The sequence below is a fragment of the Amblyomma mixtum genome, chromosome 3, assembly GCF_055824585.1.
Source record: "Amblyomma mixtum isolate Tamu chromosome 3, ASM5582458v1, whole genome shotgun sequence".
Lineage (NCBI taxonomy): Eukaryota > Metazoa > Arthropoda > Arachnida > Ixodida > Ixodidae > Amblyomma > Amblyomma mixtum.
Window position 1 is genome coordinate 376,679,001 of NC_143014.1, and position 18,972 is coordinate 376,697,972.

An 18,972-nucleotide genomic window follows, 5' to 3' on the forward strand; every position below is an offset into this window, starting at 1 on the left:
CGGGATCGGGAGAAAACCGCCTTTGTCACCCCGGACGGCCTGCACCAATTTAAAGTCATGCCTTACGGCCTGTGCAATGCCCCTGCGACCTTCGAGCGCATGATGGACTCCCTCCTGCGCGGTTTGAAGTGGACGACATGCCTCTGCTACTTAGATGACGTGCTTGTTTTTTCGTCCACATTCCAAAGCCACCTGCATCGCCTTTCAGCCATCCCTGCCGTCTTCCGCCGCGCTGGTCTTCAGCTGAACTCGAAGAAATGTACCTTCGGCCGCCGTCAGCTCAAGGTCCTTGGCCACTTGGACGATTCTGCTGGGATCCAACCCGACCCCGACAAAGTCCGCACCGTGCGTTCATTTCCTACTCCGCGCTCCTCCGGTGATGTGCGCAGCTTCCTCGGCCTATGTTCCTACTTCCGCCGGTTCATCAAGGACTTTGCGGAAATAGCCCGACCTCTTACCACGCTCCTCAAGAAGGACATCCCGTTCTCTTGGGGACCCGCCCAAGCTGACGCCTTCAGAGCCCTTATCAGTGCCCTCACTGCTCCACCTGTGTTGGCGCACTTTAATCCTTCAGCCCCTACGGAACTTCGCACCGATGCGAGCGGCCATGGCATTGGTGCCCTACTTGCTCAGCGGCAACGCAACAAGCTTCGCGTTATTGCGTACGCCAGCCGTCTCCTTTCTGTGTCAGAGCGCAACTATTCTATCACCGAGCGGGAATGCCTCGCCCTGGTTTGGGCTATTGCAAAATTCCGCCCTTACTTGTTTGGGCACCCTTTCTCTGTTATCACGGATCATCACGTCTTATGCTGGCTTTCTTCACTCAAAGACCCTACTGGCCGGCTGGGGCGCTAGGCTCTTCGCCTTCAAGAGTACACATTTTGTGTTGTCCACAAGTCTGGCCGCTTGCACCAGGACGCGGATTGCTTGTCCCGTTACCCTGTCGATGCGCCCTCCTCCAACGAATGCGAGGCTGACGCCTGCGTCTTATCCATCTCGGCCTTCCGCAACATTGCACAAGAACAGCGCTTGGATTCTTCGCTACGTTCCCTCATCGACCGCCACACTGCCAACCGCTGTGATGCGTCCCTCGCCCCGTTTGTGCTCCATGAGAACGTCCTCTACCGGCGCAATATGCGGCCTGACGGCGCTGACCTCTTGCTCGTGGTCCCTCAACACCTGCGCAGCAGCGTCCTTGAGCAGCTTCATGACGTTCCCACGGCCGGTCATCTTGGAGTCTCCCGCACCTACGACAGCGTGCGCCGCCGCTTCTTTTGGCCCCGCTCTGTCCGCCGTTATGTGGCCGCTTGCGACCTGTGCCAACGACGGAAGACGCCCTCGGTTCTCCCTCCCGGACACCTCCAGCCGATTCCAATCCCCGTATACCCGTTTACGCGTGTCGGCCTCGACCTGCTCGGCCCTTTTCCGGTGTCTGCTATGGGAAACAAATGGATCGCGGTCGCGACGGACTACTCCACGCGCTACGCTATTACTCGAGCGATCCCAACCAGCTGCGCAACTGATGTCGCTGACTTTCTCCTGCACGACGTCATACTCCACGACGGTGCTCCCCGTCACCTGCTCACCGATCGCGGCCGCTGCTTTCTTTCCAAAGTGGTCGCCGAACTCCTCCGCTCCTGCTCCGTCCGTCATCAATTCGCCACGGCCTACCATCCGCAGACGAACGGCCTCACTGAACGTCTGAACCGTACCCTCACCAACATGATTTCCATGTACGTCTCCGACCATCACCGCGACTGGGATATTACCCTCCCATTTGTTACATTCGCCTACAATTCTACGCGTCACGATACAGCCGGTTTCTCCCCTTTTTACCTTCTCTTCGGCCGCGATCCTTTTCTGCCCTTCGACAGTGTACTGCCCGCCACCGCCTCCCCGAGTCCTTACGCTCGGAACGCCATCGCTCGCGCCGACGCTGCCCGTCTTCCCTTACAAAAATGGGCGTTGAGTTTCTGGTGTCATGTTCATGCATTCCTTGTGACACATTAGAAAGTCACCACGAAGTCAGGTATTCATGTCTTTCGACAATAAAAACTCAGCAGAGACTCTTTTTCGTTAACCCAGAAGATTTCCTTATGTCATCGGCCATCAGACACTCGAGTGACTTTTCTCGCCGTTAACCCCCATGCAGAAATATACCACAACAGATTCAGATGTTATTTCACACGAATTTCTCTCATGCCATTGCCTTTGTGGTACGCACAAAGGCATGCAGAAATAAATGCAGCAAGCGCCGGATGCACTAAGAGGGAAGGGGGTGCATGGGGGGGGGGCGGTATAATTTACGCTTTTATGACTGTGTCAGCACTCTAGAAAGAGGGAGGTTGTTTACTGGTCAGTGAAGGTTTTTTTGAAAAAAAGAAAATATGCTTGTCGACAGCTATTGAAACATTACACGGAAAATTCGATTTTTTTTTTGCTCTTTAGTGTCCAGATTAGTGGTCGTTACCTGTGATCATTATTCAATGCGATGAACGTACCGCGCGGTGGCGTTAATACGAGTGGCCAAAAAACGTCCTACCAGCAAGGGTGAAAGGAATAACTTTTATTTTTGTCTGCAAAGTGCAAAATAAAGGCTTGAAGACACTGATACAGCAACGAACAACTTAATATCAAAGGCTGGCTAAGTCGCAGTCTCCATATATAGTGCGTCACGTCGAAAGCGTAAGCGCGCGCTGTTTTCAATATAACTCCGAACAGTGCAGAAAAGAACGCAACAAGAAAAAAAAACAAGTGACAAGCATGCGATGTACCAGTGTACAAGATAAAAAAAGAAGACAGCGCAGTCTCTCGATCTTCAGTCACCTCCTCATGTGTGTTTACAACATTCAAACGTTTAGCTGGATTAGAAAGATGTGAGTCGCTAACATGCTCGCAGGTTTTGAAGCCACCTAGCGCATTATTCGAGTAATTTGTGCCCCGGAGTGCAGTTTTGCACAACGCTGTGGTCTGTACCAAGGATTATAGGAGCGCTAAGACAGTAAAACGGACAGCTGTCGCTCTGAGACTTGTAGTTTCCCAAGCGGTTTGATACGGCCAATGCGCTGTATGTCAAGGCTCAGAATACGTTGGAACTTCCAACAGGCCTTGAAGGTCCTTCTGAACAACATTGTTGTCCCGTGCGAGCATGTAGATGCTCGCAATGGAAAGAACAAGAAACAACTGTGGCTGCGCATATCACGCCACATAAGCTGACTAGTTAACAAGCAGCTGCGGAGCCTCCCGAGTGGCTCTCAAGACTAGAGCCGTTGTGTATGTTGCGGGAATTTTAAGCTGACGAAGCCAGTCTCGTGCTGGCTGACCACGACAGCGTTATGTGTATTTTTGTTGTGCAATGTCATGAGCCAAAGCCAGGCAATAAAGAAAAAAAAAGTGTCGTGGTGTAGTGCAGTGGTTAGCGTGGTAACTGGGAAGTCTGAGGTCAGCGGTTCAAATCCTCGTGAAGGCCGGCAGTGTTTATTTTTTTGTTTTTTTTTTGTTTTTGCTCCACTTTTTTTATTTTGGCTCTTATTTTGCATTAGTGATCCCCATATTTCGATCAGGTTTTGCAACGGCAGGTAGGACAAGAGAGAGTCAAGAAAAAATCATCAGAAAAGCATACATTAAAACACACAAGAACCACGGTGGCCAATTTGTTTTAGAAAGCCATTAGGAATTCATTAGGAAAATCACCAGAAAGTCATGAGAAAGGCATAAGATCCTAATGTCAAAAGTCACTACACTTTCTAAAGAAAGTCATTAGATTTTTAAGGGTTGTCGCCCGCCAGCGGCTGTCGGCCTCCCAAGTCAATCAGAAACGACGTCATGACTGTCGCCGTCGTGAAGTCACCTACTCTCCTGGCTCCCTTGTGTTACTCTGGGTCCCTTCCCGCCGTGTGGGCCTTTGTGAAAAACTGCTCCCCCGATATACAGGCCCTTATCGGGTCGTACGTCCGGTGACCGCGGTGACGTACGAGATCACCCCGCTACATCCGCCATCCCCGGCCGCTGCACCCCGCACCGACATCGTCGATGTGTCCCGCCTCAAACCTTACAACTCGCCGTCTAGCTGGCCTGTGTAGTGCGCACCGGGACGGTGCTTTTGCCGCGAGGGGGGGTCATGCTACGGGCGCTGGGAGGACGACGAAGTGGTTTGTAACGAAGACGACGCTGAGGTGCGCGCTTGTGTGCTGAGAGACTACTGTACTTTTTAACATCTTACTCAGCAGTATTCCCTGCAGTCCTCAGGTGGCCACCTATGTGTATGCTGATGACATCGCCTTTTTTGCTTCAGAGAACGACATTTCCTCTTTGTACCAGTCCTTACAGTCCTACCTCAATGTCCTAGACCAATGGTTAGGAGACATTAATCTGTCCCTTAATGTCAATAAATGTGCTTTATTGGTTTTTCCGCTCTCTCGTCCAGTTAATATCTCTATTGTTTACCGGAACCATGTACTTCCTCAAGTGCAAAGTGTCAAATACCTTGGAGTAATTTATGATCCTTCTCTTTCCTGGGCGGCCCATATCGAGCAGATCACTGTGAAAGGAGTCCGGGCAGTCGGTATGCTGCGCAGGCTGAGCAGTGTTCGTTCTGGCATGAGAAGGCACTCACTTCTTATGATTTATAGAATGTACGTCCGTCCTGTCTTAGAGTTCGGCTGTGTTTTATTCTCTGGTGCACCAGCGTATAAACTTCGCCCCTTGATTCTCTTGGAGCGGGAGGCGTTGCGCCTTTGTTTGGGCCTTCCAAAATTTGTGGCGAATTCCGTTTTGTACCTGGAAGCGCGTACTCCATCATTGACTTCTAGATTTAGGCTCTTAACGGTGAAAACGTTCGTAAGAATGTGCGATTCTTCGCTCCATGCCTCCAATTTGATCTTCCTTCGTCAGCCTAGGCTATTTTTCAACGAAACCTGGTCTCGTTTCCGTACCCCTCAGATATGTTTGGTGCAATCCCTCCTGGACCCCTTAAACGTCCGCATTTCGGACATCCGTCCGGTATGCGCCAACTCATCTATTCAGATTTTCTTCGATGACATCTTTCCAAAACATGCAAAGTTAATGCCTTTTCATTTGCTCAGTGGTTTATTGCAGGATTACCTGCTGTGCTTTAAATCTCATGTGCTCATAGCGACAGACGCCTCACAGTGTGAAGAAAAGGCCGGAGTTGGCATTTTCTCCATCTCCCTTGACTGGTCATTCTCACTCCGCCTTCCCGATTACACACCTATTTATTTGGCCGAATTTCTAGCAGTAGTCTTAGCGTTGCGCAAATTAAACAGCTCCTTGTCTTCTGTCATAATTATGACAGATTCATTATCGTTGTGTTCCTCTCTCACCGCGCCTACAACATCTCAGGCACTTCGGTTATTCAAATGCTTGGTTCCACCCCACGTGTGTTCATTACGGTTGGTCTGGGTGCCTGGGCACAGAGGAATCCATTTGAATGAGGTTGCTGATACCCTGGCGAAGGCATCTCTTCAAGGCCCAGTCGTATCTGTGCTTCCACCCAGCGCATATATTACCGCGGCCAGGTTTCGCAGGTATCTGCTCCTGAAAGAATTCGCAGCATCAGCTCTGACCTCCTCTCCCGAATTCCGGCATCTCCTTTACCCGTGGTGCAGTAAAGGATGGCGATCACGCAAGCTTGAGGTTTCCTTCACTCGTCTACGTTGTCGCGTACCTCTTTTAAACTTCTACCTTTATAGATCTGGTCTGGCGGTCTCCCCATTGTGCCCGTTCTGCGGAGAACCCGAAACGATAGATCATTTCTTGTTGACCTGCCGCCGTTTCTCCTCTTTACGGAGCCGCCTGCTGGAGCTTCCGTTACGACAGCTTGGTCTAAGTCTGTCAGCTGGGGTTGCTCTGTCTCTTGGGGCTTCCTCCCTTGGGCACAGCAACTGGAATGTGCTCTCCGCCATGCAAAACTTCCTTACGGACACTAAACGGCTGCCGTCTTAAGCTCTGGTCTTTCTCATGACCAATATTTCTCTGGAATGAAAGCTTTCTGAAACGTGGAATATTTAGCCCCGTTCTCTATTTCAGTCACCGATCTCACAGCATTTGTTTAACCTATTTCAATTACACATTTGAGATCCTTTCATTTATTTCCTAATTGCTATTATTATCATGATTATTTTATTTTTCCCCACAATTATTTTCTTGTTTAACATTTTGTACACCTATCAGTTGCCGCCTGTGTCTTGGCCAATCCCCCGCAGTGGGTATGCGCCATTTTCTAGAGGACAACAACAACAACAACAACTACTCCAAGCCGTCGGTCCCTTGCGTAGCAGGTTACCTCTGCTGTTTCTACTGCTGCTTCTAGCCGCCACGTATCAATATGAATGTCCCGCGGAAAGTGGCGAGGGACCCAAGATATCGATGTGGACATTGTCAAAACGGGCTGACGGCGGAAGGAGTGATGAGGAGGTCACGGACTTCGGCGGCAATCTCAGGTGGTAGCGACGCAGCGACGTGATGAAACTTCTGCGCCTGGCTAGTGATGCGGAAAATAGTGGGCTGGCTGTTGACCTGAGCGAGCCAGAGCTGAGGATCGGAGGCTGAGAAATGGGGAAGGCGAAGGGATAGCGCAGGGACTGCGCTGGAGGGTCCGTCACCAGGCATGGCGGAGGCGTTGTCGTCGGCGTTGACCATGGTGGGAGCGGGTGTTCCAGCGGACGTCCGGAGTCACCAGTTTGTTGCACCCGAAAAGTATGAGGCCGGCGCGATGAAGGAAATGATGGATTTTACTGTCTGGAGCGCTAAGATGTAAGATGGCATGCAGCCGAACGGTGTATCTCGCCGGCACGAGAGCCGAGCTCCATTCGGAGGAACTTCGGCGACATCGTCATCGGCGGTTGCTGCTCCTGCTGCCTAAGACCGCCGCTGCTGCTACACATCTAGCATGAAACGCTTACGCATAAATATATAACTTCGCTACAATCTAGTCTAAAACAAGAAGATTCGAGGATGAATGCCTTGGAATGCAAAGTTGTGTGCGCAGCCTAACGAAGCATCAAATGAAAACAGAACCTCACTTGTAGATATCGTCGCTCATAGTTTCCCGCTGTGCGCATAGTTCGAAGTAAGCAATGCGGAGCACTGCGATGTTGAAGCATAGAAGGGTGAATTCCGGGTAGTCCGCGATGCAGCCCTCCGGCTGAGCCGCGATGACGCGGTCTATCTCACGGCAGCACACACACTCGAGCTCCGCACAGTTCGACAGAACTAGGCACTGTCCACAACTGCACCTGACACAACTGCTAAAGAAGAAGATGACTGGGTACGCTCATCTGCAGTAGCAACGCTAATTTCACTCCTGAGCATATATAGTTCAGCCGGTAAATGAATCAGAGGATTTATTGTCACAGCTCCTCGTGACGGTAGGCGACAAAGCTTCTGCCAGCTTTTAAACGTTGCTTTCGTGCACCGTGCAGTCACCGTGCTTTGGAGAACGGAGAGGAAAACGCCTATGGCTAGCTAGCTATAGGAGGTATTCACTGAGGCCGCGCTACCAGACGGCGCGAGCGTCGCCGCGGCAAACGCGCCATGTTTGCGGTCGTTTCACGCCAGTACAGCCACTATAACGCCAGCTCGCGCAGTGATCACGGTACGCCGTGAGGTACCCGGCCTGAACTGTTAGTGATCCGTAACATATTTGCACGTTGTTAAATGCATCAGCGACCGCGTACGCTTAAAACTGGCGCCGCAGAAACTGATAATTCCAGCGGCAGAACGGTCAAACAAATGCTCGCAGCACGAACGTCAGACCCAGCGAGAATATTTTGCTGTTTTGATTGTAGCTACGTAGCGCTGCTTCGAATCCACAAGATGTCTAGCCGTAGCAACACGTCACTTTCAGCAGATAGAGGTGACAAGTTAAGCTACAGCTAAGCGAACAGACCTTTCGAATAACCTCTCCAAAACGGCACCTCGGCCTTTGGCACCCTAAGCACGGCTCTTGGACTCACCCGTGATGCGTCGTCGGCAAACCTTGGCATGACCACGTGATCACAACGTCACCTCACCGGCAGGCTATAAAAGGAGCTGCCTGAATAAATCGTTCCTTCTTGTTGTGTCATTCCTGCGTGGTGCTATATAACAGTGGCGACGAGATAGCGCGCCGGCGCTAGGCGAACTTACGTGCGCAAGAATGAGTGCCGGGCGGCCACCGGAATTCACGGATGCAGAAGGTACGTGGCCTACGTATCGTGTTCGGCTGGAGGCTTACTTCGAAGCCCATAGCATCGCGGAACCAACGAAGAAGCGAGCGCTGCTCATAGCTTCGCTCACAGACAGTGCGGTGCGAGTGGTGCAGGGGCGGTGTCATCCAAAACAAGTGAATGAGCTGAGTTACGAAGAAGTCGTCCAGCATTTGGAAGACCACTACGCTCCGCAAGTTAACGAGATCGCTGCAAGTTATGCTTTCTTCAGGCGCTCGCAAAAAGACGGGGAGTCTGCCCAGGACTTCATTGCGGAAATTAGGCGGCTGGCGGAGAAGTGCAACTTCGGAACGTCACTGGAGCGCATGTTACGGGACAGAATTGTGTGCGGTGTGCAAGATGAAGACGTCCGGCGACATTTACTGACTCAACGGAAGCTTACACTAGAAGAGGCGGAAGACTTTGTTGTCTCGGCACAGAAAGCCTCCCAGAACGCCAAAAGCATGCACTCTTCAGAGCCAGGAGAGGTACATTTTGCCCGTCAAAAGAGCCGTTTATCGAAGCCGCGCCCAAGGCTGGAGAAGTGCGATACGTGTGGCAGGTGTGGTGGCGAGTCGCACACCGAGGGGGAATGCAAACACCTTCACGCGGTGTGCTACCGGTGCGGCAAACGAGGACACCTGCGCCGAATGTGCCAGTCCAGCACAGGTTTCCTTCGGCACGCATCGCACCCGGGAGGCCAACGACGCCAGGGCTCCTACGCAATGGCAGCAGCAGGGGACACGAGCTCGGACGACAGCGAAGCCCTGTACACTATTGCAGCGGTTCTCCAGCAAGAAGCCAGCATCCGCAAGGTTCGGCCAATTTACAAGGACATTAATTGGAATAACGTCCCTCTTACTATGCTGGTGGACACAGGATCACCCGTGAGTGTCATCTCCGTAACGACGTTCCGGAAGTACGAGGCGCTGTGGCCGCCGTTGCGCAAATCACAGCTTAAGCTATCCGGCCTCTTGGGCGAACTTCCAGTTGTCGGGCAGCTCAGTATGACGGCTACATGCGACGGGAAAGGCATTCCGGGTACGGTCATAGTGGTCGACAGCGTCGGACCATCTTTGTGCGGCAGAGACACAATCAAGGCATTCAACGAGGCTGGGGTGGCAATGCTGTCGCGTGTGGTCGCGAGTGTGCAACCAGTCGAGATAAAAGCTGACAGCACGGAACTGCAAGAGCTGCTCAACGAATATGCTGACGTGTTTGCTCCAGGACTCGGCGTATGCAAGGGACCACCGGTGACATTGCAGCTGAAAGAGAATGCGTGTCCAAAGTTTTTTAAGGCCCGTACGGTTCCCTACGCTTTGAGGGACAAGATGTCGGAAGCGCTGGACCAACTGGTTGCGCAAGATGTCCTGGCGCCTGTGAAAACCGCCGAATGGGCAACACCAGTGGTACCCGTTTTAAAGGGCGATGGGTCTCTCCGAGTGTGCGGAGACTTTCGTATGACAGTGAATGCAGCCACAGTGATGGAACAGTACCCGTTGCCTCGAGTGGACGACATTTTTGCTAAGCTAAATGGCGGAGAAGTATTTACGACGTTGGACTTGCGCCAAGCCTACAACCAGCTACCTTTAGACACGGATGCCAAAAAGATAGCAGTGCTGAACACTCAGAAAGGTCTCTTCTGTTTCAACCGATTACCTTTTGGCATAAGTTCTGCTCCAGCTATATTCCAGAGGCGGATGGACGCGCTGCTGGGCGATATTCCAGGAGTGCAGGTGTACCTGGATGATATTATCATCGGTGAAAAAAAGGACGATGTATCAAGGCTGAAGAGGGTGCTGCAGCGCCTGCGGGAGTACGGTCTCCGACTGCACAAGGATAAATGCAAATTCCGGCAAGACGAAGTCACTTTTCTCGGCCATCGGATCGATGCTAAGGGTCTGCGACCAAAGGACGATAACATCAAGGCTGTTATCGAAGCCCAGAACCTACTTCAGTGAGTGAGCTGAAAGCTTTTCTCGGACTTGTAAATTATTACGGCAAGTTCTTGCCCAATCTGGCCACTGTGCTGGCTCCGCTGTACGCCCTCCTAGCTAAAGGGGCCAGGTGGGAGTGGAACAAGGAACAAGAAAAAGCTGTTCAGAAAGTTAAGCAGGCAATTGTGGCTTCCAAGTTCCTTGCTCATTTCGACCCGGATAAGCCACTGCGGCTCGAGTGCGATGCGTCACCAGTAGGCATTGGGGCCGTTTTGTCCCACCGTGTGAACGGTGTTGACTACCCCATCGGATTCCGGTCCAGGACACTCACAAAGGCAGAGCGTAACTACTCTCAGTTAGAAAAAGAAGCGCTAGCACTGATGTTCGGCGTCGCACGGTTCAAGGACTAATTGTATGGACATCGGTTCGTGTTAGTAACCGACCACAAGCCTCTTACTGGTTTATTCAATCCAGGCAAACCAATACCACCGATGGCGGCTGCGAGAATCCAGCGCTGGGCCTTGTTCCTTGGCAACTACAGCTACACATTGCAGTACCGCAAGGGCAGCGAGAATTCCAATGCAGACGCCCTCAGTCGCTTGCCATTGCCGGTTACGGAGCCGCGGGATGTCGCTGCCGACGAGTACGTTTTGTATGCCCAGTGTCTTGAGGAAACAGCGGTCGGCGCCCGGGAGGTTGAACAAATGACAAACCGAGACGCCACTCTTCAACAGGTCAAAAGGTGGATTGACGACGGATGGCCACCGTATCTACCGCAGGATCTTGAGCATCTCCGGGAACCGTGAGCCACAATTTGGTGTACTGGGGACATCGCATTGTTCTACCTATGGCGGCGGCAAAGCGTTTGTTGGGGCTGCTCCATGAGACGCACCCTGGTATGACATCCATGAAAAGCACGGCGAGAACGCTGTTTTGGTACCCGGGTCTGGATTCTGACATAGAGCGACTGGTGAAATCATGCTCTATTTGTGCACAGGCCGCTGCGATGCCACCAGCACAGATACATTTGGCGTGGCCAGCAACCGGGGAAAGATGGAGCAGACTACACGCAGATTTCGCAGGCCCAATGGACGGACATATGGTATTGGTCGTCGTAGACTCTGAAACAAAATGGATAGAAGCAATTCCAATGAAAATTGCCACATCGCAAACAACGGTGGACGCACTACGGTCAATATTTGCACGCTTCGGCCTTCCAAAAACCTTCGTTTCAGATAACGGTCCACAATTTGTGGGCGCCGTTTTTCGCGAGTTTCTGGCACGAAACAACGTAAAGCAACTCACAACAGCCCCTTATCACCCACAATCGAATGGTTTAGCCGAAAGAGCTGTGCGCACGCTCAAGGAAGGGCTAAAGAAAAACCCTGGAAAAGACCTGGAAATGCGTATAGCTCGGTTTTTGTTCCGATATCGCCGAACGCCTGTTAAGGATGGCAAGTCGCCCGCGGAACACTTATTCGGCTACCAGATAAGAACAAAGATGGACTGCATCACGCCCGGTGAGAAGTCGGCAGAAAGCCAGCCAAGAGTAGGTGCGACTAAAGTGGATGTGGGAGAACCGGTCTGGATGCGCAATTTCGGAGCAGGTCGCAGGTGGATTCCAGGAGTAGTGCATGGTCAACAGGGCTCCAGGATGGTCTCCGTTGACTCGGAGCAAGGTCTTCAGCGGCGGCACTTGGACCAACTGAGACGTCGGACTGAATCAGAAGACAGAGCCCCTGGAGAAGTTGGCAAGCGGGAACCTGCGGACGACGCTCCAACCACGTCGCAAGATAGCCCAGAAGCATCCGGGACGGAAACTGGCCCGCCTGGTTTGCGAAGATCAACCAGACAGCGACGGCCACCTGTACGCTTGTCTCTTTAAGGGGGGAGAGATGATGCGTCGTCGGCAAACCTTGGCATGACCACGTGATCACAACGTCACCTCACCGGCGGGCTATAAAAGGAGCTGCCTGAATAAATCGTTCCTTCTTGTTGTGTCATTCCTGCGTGGTGCTATATAACAACCCGCTTGTCAATTAATTGCACCCTCTCATAGGTTTGTATGCTTTAATTCCTTGCCCTGTCAGCAAACTTAAGCCGTGCACAAGATGGGCCTCGATACCGGTGAATTCAACGCGCAGCAGCAGTCCTGTACGTCGCACACCATGCCGGCGCCTCCACATTCCTACGGGGGGTCGACCTTTTCACAAAGTAACCATCTGAGCGTCCCCGCTCTTTTCTGCTTCGCACAGTTCACGGAATATTCACTCAGTCACGCGGCGGCACGGGTCGGACAGAAATTATCTGCGGCGAGACGCGAAATACACTCACATTTCACCCATCACCAGCTATTTAAACGCTGCGGCTGGCTGCGGCGGACGCGCGCGCGACCACCAACATGGCGAATGCCGCGCCGGCCGCTAGCGCCCCTTGCGGATGACGTCATGTGAATACCTCCTATACACCCTGGCCAATCCCCCGCCGTGGGTATGTGCCATTCAGCCTGAGGACATCATCATCATTATTGTTTCACGCGAGCCTCGGTGTTAGCAAACGCACCGCTTGGCGTGTTCGCTTAGTGAACGTATACGAAGACGCTGGGCAGCACTACGATCTACGAGGGCTGTTATAACAGAATTCACATATGTCCGCACACACCGGTCTCTACTCATCAGTCGTGACGGTGGCTCGTCGATGACTGCTCCCGCACTTGCTGCGCCGGCTCCTCGGCACTCGGACATCAAATCCTTGATAACCGGCCACGCCAGCCGCTTCAGCCCTCAAAAGCATCGCACGCTCTGTGGGGCTCAGGTCGCTGAAGTGCAGGCCGGAGTTCTTCAGGAGAACTTCGTTGATGGGTTCGGGAACGGGATCCATCGTAACGCTGGCAAAACGCCGGCGTAAAGGTAAACGAAGTGACGGTAGCGGCGGCCGCAACGGCCGATAGATGCCTTCAACGTGCGGCCGGCGGCAGCTTTCATTTCGGCTGCTACTAGACCGCACCGCTAACCGCCAGAAATCACGGAGTCTGCGTTGCGTCATGTGAACGTTATGTTTCACGTGACTTTGTCCTATGTCGTCATCAGAGAGTCCCGAGTTCGAACCAAAGCGGCGGGAAAAACTTTTTCAAGGTCGAATCCAAATTTCATAGAAATAAATGCCTCTTTCGCTGTCGGCCAAGCGGCAACAAAGCCATGAAATGCCGAACTATCAGATTTTTCGACCAAAAAAATATTAATAGAGATCTCCTTCGCCTTTAGGAGAGGAGCGCGACAACGTGTTGCAGCGCTGCCAGGGAGTCCACGGAACGCCATCGTCCGTCAGCCGCGCCGCCTTGCCCGTTAGAAACACCTCTGAACGCAACGCATTTTTGAGAAAAGGAAATGGCGCAGTAAATGTCTCACATCTCGCAGGACACCCGAACCGCACCTTAGAGGAAGGGAGGAAGGTGGGAGTGAAAGAAGAATTAAGGCAAAAGGTGCTGCAATGAAGGAAATTTAAAATTCGATTTGAGGGAAAAAAATGACGCGGTAACTGTCTCACATACAGTGACATACCTCTGTGGACACCCGCAGCCCTCGGCTATAGGCCACCGGTTCGATTTGCTACCGGAAGCTAGGCTGTAACTTAACGAGTAAGTTTATGCTTCACAAAACGATGAATGGTATGACACCATCTGGAACGTTCTGTGGCAAACGGTTGGCATGATACCATTTTTTCCGACGCGTGGTGCCGACAACTGCAAATACTACTATACTGCGACGCCGACAGTTGGCGCAAAAGTTTTACGAGACAGCTATATATCTCGTTTGGTCAAAAAGCAGTCAGCGTCATAGTATAGTAGTAGTTCTCGGCACCGCGCGTCGGAAAAAATCGTATCATGCCAACCGCTTGCCGCAGAAGGTTACAGATGGTGTCATACGATTCAGCGTTTCGTGTAGCATAAACTTACAAGTTAGAGCATAGCTTGCGGCAGGGATTCTAACTGGCGACCTATAATCGGGGGCTGCGGGTGTCCACCGTGGTATGTGAGACAGTTGCTACGTCATTTCCTTTCCTCAAATCCAGTTTTCATTTCCTTCATTACGGCATTTCTTTCTTCTTTCACTCCCACCTTCCTCCCTTCCGGTGCGAGGGTCCTGCGAGATGTGAGATAATTACAGCGTCATTTCCTTTCCTCAAAAATGCGTTCCGTTCAGAGCTGTTTCCAACGGGCAAGGCGTCGCGCACGGGCGATGGCGTTCCGTAGACTCCCTGACCGCGCAGCAACACGCTGTTGTGTTCCACTCCTAAAGGTGAAGATTAAACGTCCTCCAATTCTCTCTCTCTCACTCTGCAACATGTTCATGAAAAAGGAAATAAGGTTGCAAACTGAGAAAAATACAAATTGTTTTTGAGGAAAGGAAATGGCGCAGTAAATATCTCGCATGTCTCGGTTTACACCCGAACCGCACCGTAGGAAGGGATAAAGGAGGGTGCTTAAGAAGAAAGTGGTGCCGTAGTGGAGGACTCCGGATAATTTCGACCACCTGGGCATCTTTGGTTTATTGGGGTTTAACGTCCCGAAGCAACTCAGGCTATGAGAGACGCTGTAGTGAAGGGCTCCGAAAATTTCGACCACCTGGGGTTCCTTAACGTGCACTGAGATCGCACAGCACACGGGCCTCTAGAATTTTGCCTTCATCGAAATTCAGCCGCCGCGGCCGGGATCGAACCCGCGTCTTTCGGGCCAGTAGCCGAGCGCCGTAACCACTCAGCCACCGCGGCGGGTCCTGGGGATCTTTATCGTGCACTGACATCGCACAGCCCACGGGTACTCTGCCTGGCTGGGTAGCTGAGTACCCTAACCTCTGAGCTACCGCTAAGGACCATTTGGTTGCAGACGTGGGTTCAGTTGCGCAGGTCACCTTCCGCCAATAGCCGCACTGAAACCATTAAGGTCCTCGACCTACGTTAAAACCCGAACAACGGCCTCTACCTACCCGCAAACACGTCTCACGACCGGTCCATAGAGGAAGAAATTCATAAAGAGCGGACACTCGGCGAAATCCGGCCCCGCGAACTGCGTCAGAGATTATTTTTCAACCCGTCTTTTCAGTGGTGCCACCAGCGCGCTTGCGCATGCGCGCGGGCGGGCGACCGGCGACGGAGCAGACTAGGCAGAACAAAGCCAGGAGACGGTCGTCTGCGCGCGCTGTGCCTGTGAGCGTGCGGCGTCTGTCTTAGCGCGCAGACTCCGTGCTTTTGCCTCTGTCCTCGTCTTCGACGCAAAACTTTTGCGGTTTGTGACGACCGCAAGGCGAGAAATGTTTTCTTGCACAACTGCTGTGCATTTCAAGCAGTTTCCACTGACCACGCCGGCCGCAACCTTGAATTATGCGGTTAGTGAAAAGGCACGCACGCTTCGTGGCCTGCTTGCTGCTCTGGCGCGGTTCGTGTCGCCCTTGGTCTTTATGACAGCGTCAAGGTAAGAAACATTTAGTTTTTGCCGAACTATTCTTTATTTCAGGCAGTTTCGCTGAGCCCGCCGGCCGGCGCAGTATGGCGGAGTTGTGACAAGTACGCCCAGCTCGTCCTCCTCGTGCCGTGGCTATGGCGCCGGTCGGTGCTCATTTAGCGAAGGGCGCGCCCATGCTATATGGCCTTGAGCGCTTTGCCTATAGCGATGAGTTTCGCATGGTTGCGCGTTGAGTTTTACGGGACGCGAAGTTTTTTATTACCGCCAACAATACACAACTTATTTCCAGTGATATTTGTCGACGGTCGGGTAAAATGTGCGGTCAACTTGAAAAAAAAAAGGGGGGCAAACGTGTCGTAAACGGGCGTTCTTGCGTTGTTAATTCGGGCGTGTAATATTCAAGACTGCCGGGGAAAAAGGTCACGCATAAAAAGCTCAAACACTAGAAACTTGACCGACGACTCCATCGTCTACTCGAGTGAAAATGCGCATTGCACCAGCGGAAACAAGTAAACACGTCTGAAAACAAGGTTCTGGTGCGCCGAAAATTCTCTTCTACGTCTCTGAAGATGGTGGTAATTGTACCCGCGCATTTGTTCTCAGTATTTCCACACACTGTGAGCGACTGGTTGGGAGACCTGCAGTAACTGTCAGGGTGCCAAACATTTGTCGAAAGAAACGCGGAATGATACTTAAATATTTTGGGGGACCGAGAATAACGTCGGGGAACAGAGGAATGCTTGTAAATCATTTGGAGATGTATTTTAGTATCGTATGGTGCATAATTGTTCTGCATGCGAGCTTCGTAAAAGCCTGTTTTCCTTGTTGGTAATTTTGGCGCGTTTCGCCTTTTCGCGCAGTTTTTATGCAATGTCTATCAAAATGGCACCTGCTTGTGATATACATTTTTCAGCTTACGGTGGTAGACAACCACTGCTGTGAGCGGTGTCGCTGTAACGCGATGTGCCAGATGGTGACTGCTACTGCATCGGTTTATTTTTGTGTTTATATGGAGCAACATAAATGCCGAAAGAACCTGGGTTCTTTTCTTGATTGGCAGTGTTTAACGAAGGCAGCCGCGTTGACGGGCAGTCAAGAGCGCCCTAAATATAGTTCTTCGCTTTTATGGACGAAAAGTAGATAGACAGCAAGAGACACCACACTGAACAAAAATGCTCGCATTCAAATTACGCGCGCCTGAAACCGGAACTCCCTCCTCCGAGCATCTGCTCTTCGTCAATCCAAAGAAGGCGCGATTTTTCTGACCTACCTAGATAAAACTGCCTACGTGCTGCTTATAGTGACGTAAATAAAGCATGCCGTTTGGACGCTGTTGTGCTTTACAAACGTGACATATTCTTAGGCCCCCATTGTCGCACTTCTCTGTCCATAAATTTTTTGCAACACTGTAGTTTACTTCCGCCACTAGATTCGTACGGAAGCTCAAGTTTTATTGACTGGAATTGTGCATGCAAAACTTTAAATTGGTTTGTAAACACGCCTGCGTAAATTTTGTTTAAAGCATTTGCGCAAATGTTTTCGTTTGGCTGCAACAGCCAAGCGCAACGTTGCCCAGCTGTTGTCATGACAACTATGGAAACAGACGCCTGGTGAATGCAAATGGCGGCGCTGTGCCTGTCTGGCTATAGAGGCTAGTCTGGCCATGCAATCGTGCGAAATCGCAAATATAGGTGAGTGAGGCACCGGCAGTGTATGAGATTCCTGGCCTTTCACGATAAGTAGGCCAACATTCCTGCCGGCAGTTTTGTTTGATTGCCGATGCTTTCCTTGCGTAACTGTCGCTGTTGAACCTTTTCTCTAGCGCAGCGGTTTGCTCGAAAGGCCAAGCGCAGTGTTTTTTCTGGCATGTAGGTTTTCAGCGTATGTTTTTTTTTTCGTGATTTACTGCAGAAATTGTCGTAACAGCCCATACTCATTGTGCCCATATATATTCTTCGTCTTGGGTTGTGCCATATTTCTTTCCAAATTGCTGAATCGTCAAACACCCCGCCGCAGTGGCTCAGTGCATGTTACGGCGCTGGGCTGCTAACCCGGAATACGCGAGTTCGGTCCCGGCCGCGGCGGTTGAATTTCAGTCGAGGCGAAATTCTAGAGGCCCGTGCACTGTGCCATGTCAGTGCACGTTAAAGGACCCCAGGTGGTCGAAATTTCCGGAGCCCTTCACTACGGCGTCTCTCATAGCCTGAGTCACTTTGGGACGTTAAACCCCAATAAACCAACAAAGAATCGTCAAACGTTCATGAAAGTTGCAGTTGCGGATGACTGTGTCGCATGATTGATTTGGCAAAAATGAAATAAAGGAGCTGAAGTGACAGTCAGGTAGACTAGAACAATGCATTGGGTTGTACGATCATTTCCTTTAGACATTGTTGTAAACAGTTTAATCATGGCATACCTGTTGTCTAGCTTATTATAGTGCAGGGCACAGGAATCTTAAAACACCCACACAAAGTAGTGGTGCTATGTTTATGCAAAACCCACTTTTGTTTAAAACTGGCATTTAAGGATTACTGAAAATCTCATGATATAAGCACGACCTATCCTAACCGTTAAAAGCTGGTGCAAACAGTAGTCATTATTAATATTTTATCCAGTGCTCTCTCTTCTTGTGCCTATACTTTGAGATGGATGTGCCATCAATAACAGTAGCCCACTTATTTGCTCCAATCTCTAATATTGTTGGTAAGCCCTTCCGCAAGCTACAGGTGCCTAGCTTACAAAACATGAGTGACAGTGCTTCTGAAAGTGCAGGCTTCTCTCATTTGGGGACCAGCTTTTTATGTTTGGTATTTGTGCTTGCTGCTTTTCTCCAATGCATAATGACTTTTGGTGCTGAGCACAGTGAGGCCTCCTTTGATGGCAGGGGAGCTTAGTGTCTTCAGAAATTTAAAAAAGGTGCCTACCTCTCTGAATATCAATCTTTATTTTTAATTTAGGAGTTACTTGCACCACCCATAGGGCTTTACAGCAAGGAGTTAAAAATGGCTAAAAAGAGGCAGCCTACGCATTGAAATCATGGTAGAAAGCGTCTTTGGATAAGCTGTGAACAGTACTTGACACCAAGCTGTTCCACTCAAGGGCAGGTAAAAAACAGAATAATAAAAAACATCACCCTTAAAGGAAAGCTGCTTGACCGTGAAATGCTTCAGTGTGTAAGTTTTTGGTTTAATATATTTTTCGCAGTTAACAGCAGTTTTATAGTTCTAAATATTGTGGCCAAAATTTTTAATCCAATATTTTTTCCGTGCTCATTGTGTCGTTCTATACTTTCTGTTTCAGTTTGCATTTGGTCTCTGTCATTCTAAGTTCCTGTGTGTAATTTCCCTTTGAAAATTGCGCTGCACTG

General features: G+C 50.9%; 2 protein-coding genes across 7 annotated transcripts in view; both read left to right on the forward strand.

Annotated features, from left to right (window-relative positions):
* The window catches only part of LOC149356851 (uncharacterized), a 305,537-nt gene that overhangs the window by 135,353 nt on the left and 151,212 nt on the right, over positions 1–18,972 (forward strand). The window lies entirely within an intron of this gene.
* LOC149356852 (uncharacterized) overlaps positions 17,213–18,972 on the forward strand; it is a 33,507-nt gene continuing 31,747 nt past the window's right edge. For 5 of the 6 annotated variants that reach the window (XM_089584344.1, XM_089584348.1, XM_089584351.1 and 2 more), the window contains exon 1: positions 17,213–17,296. The gene's annotated coding sequence lies outside the window, so the exon portion shown is untranslated. The remainder of the gene's footprint in view (positions 17,297–18,972) is intronic. The other variant, XM_089584346.1, reaches the window with a different exon arrangement.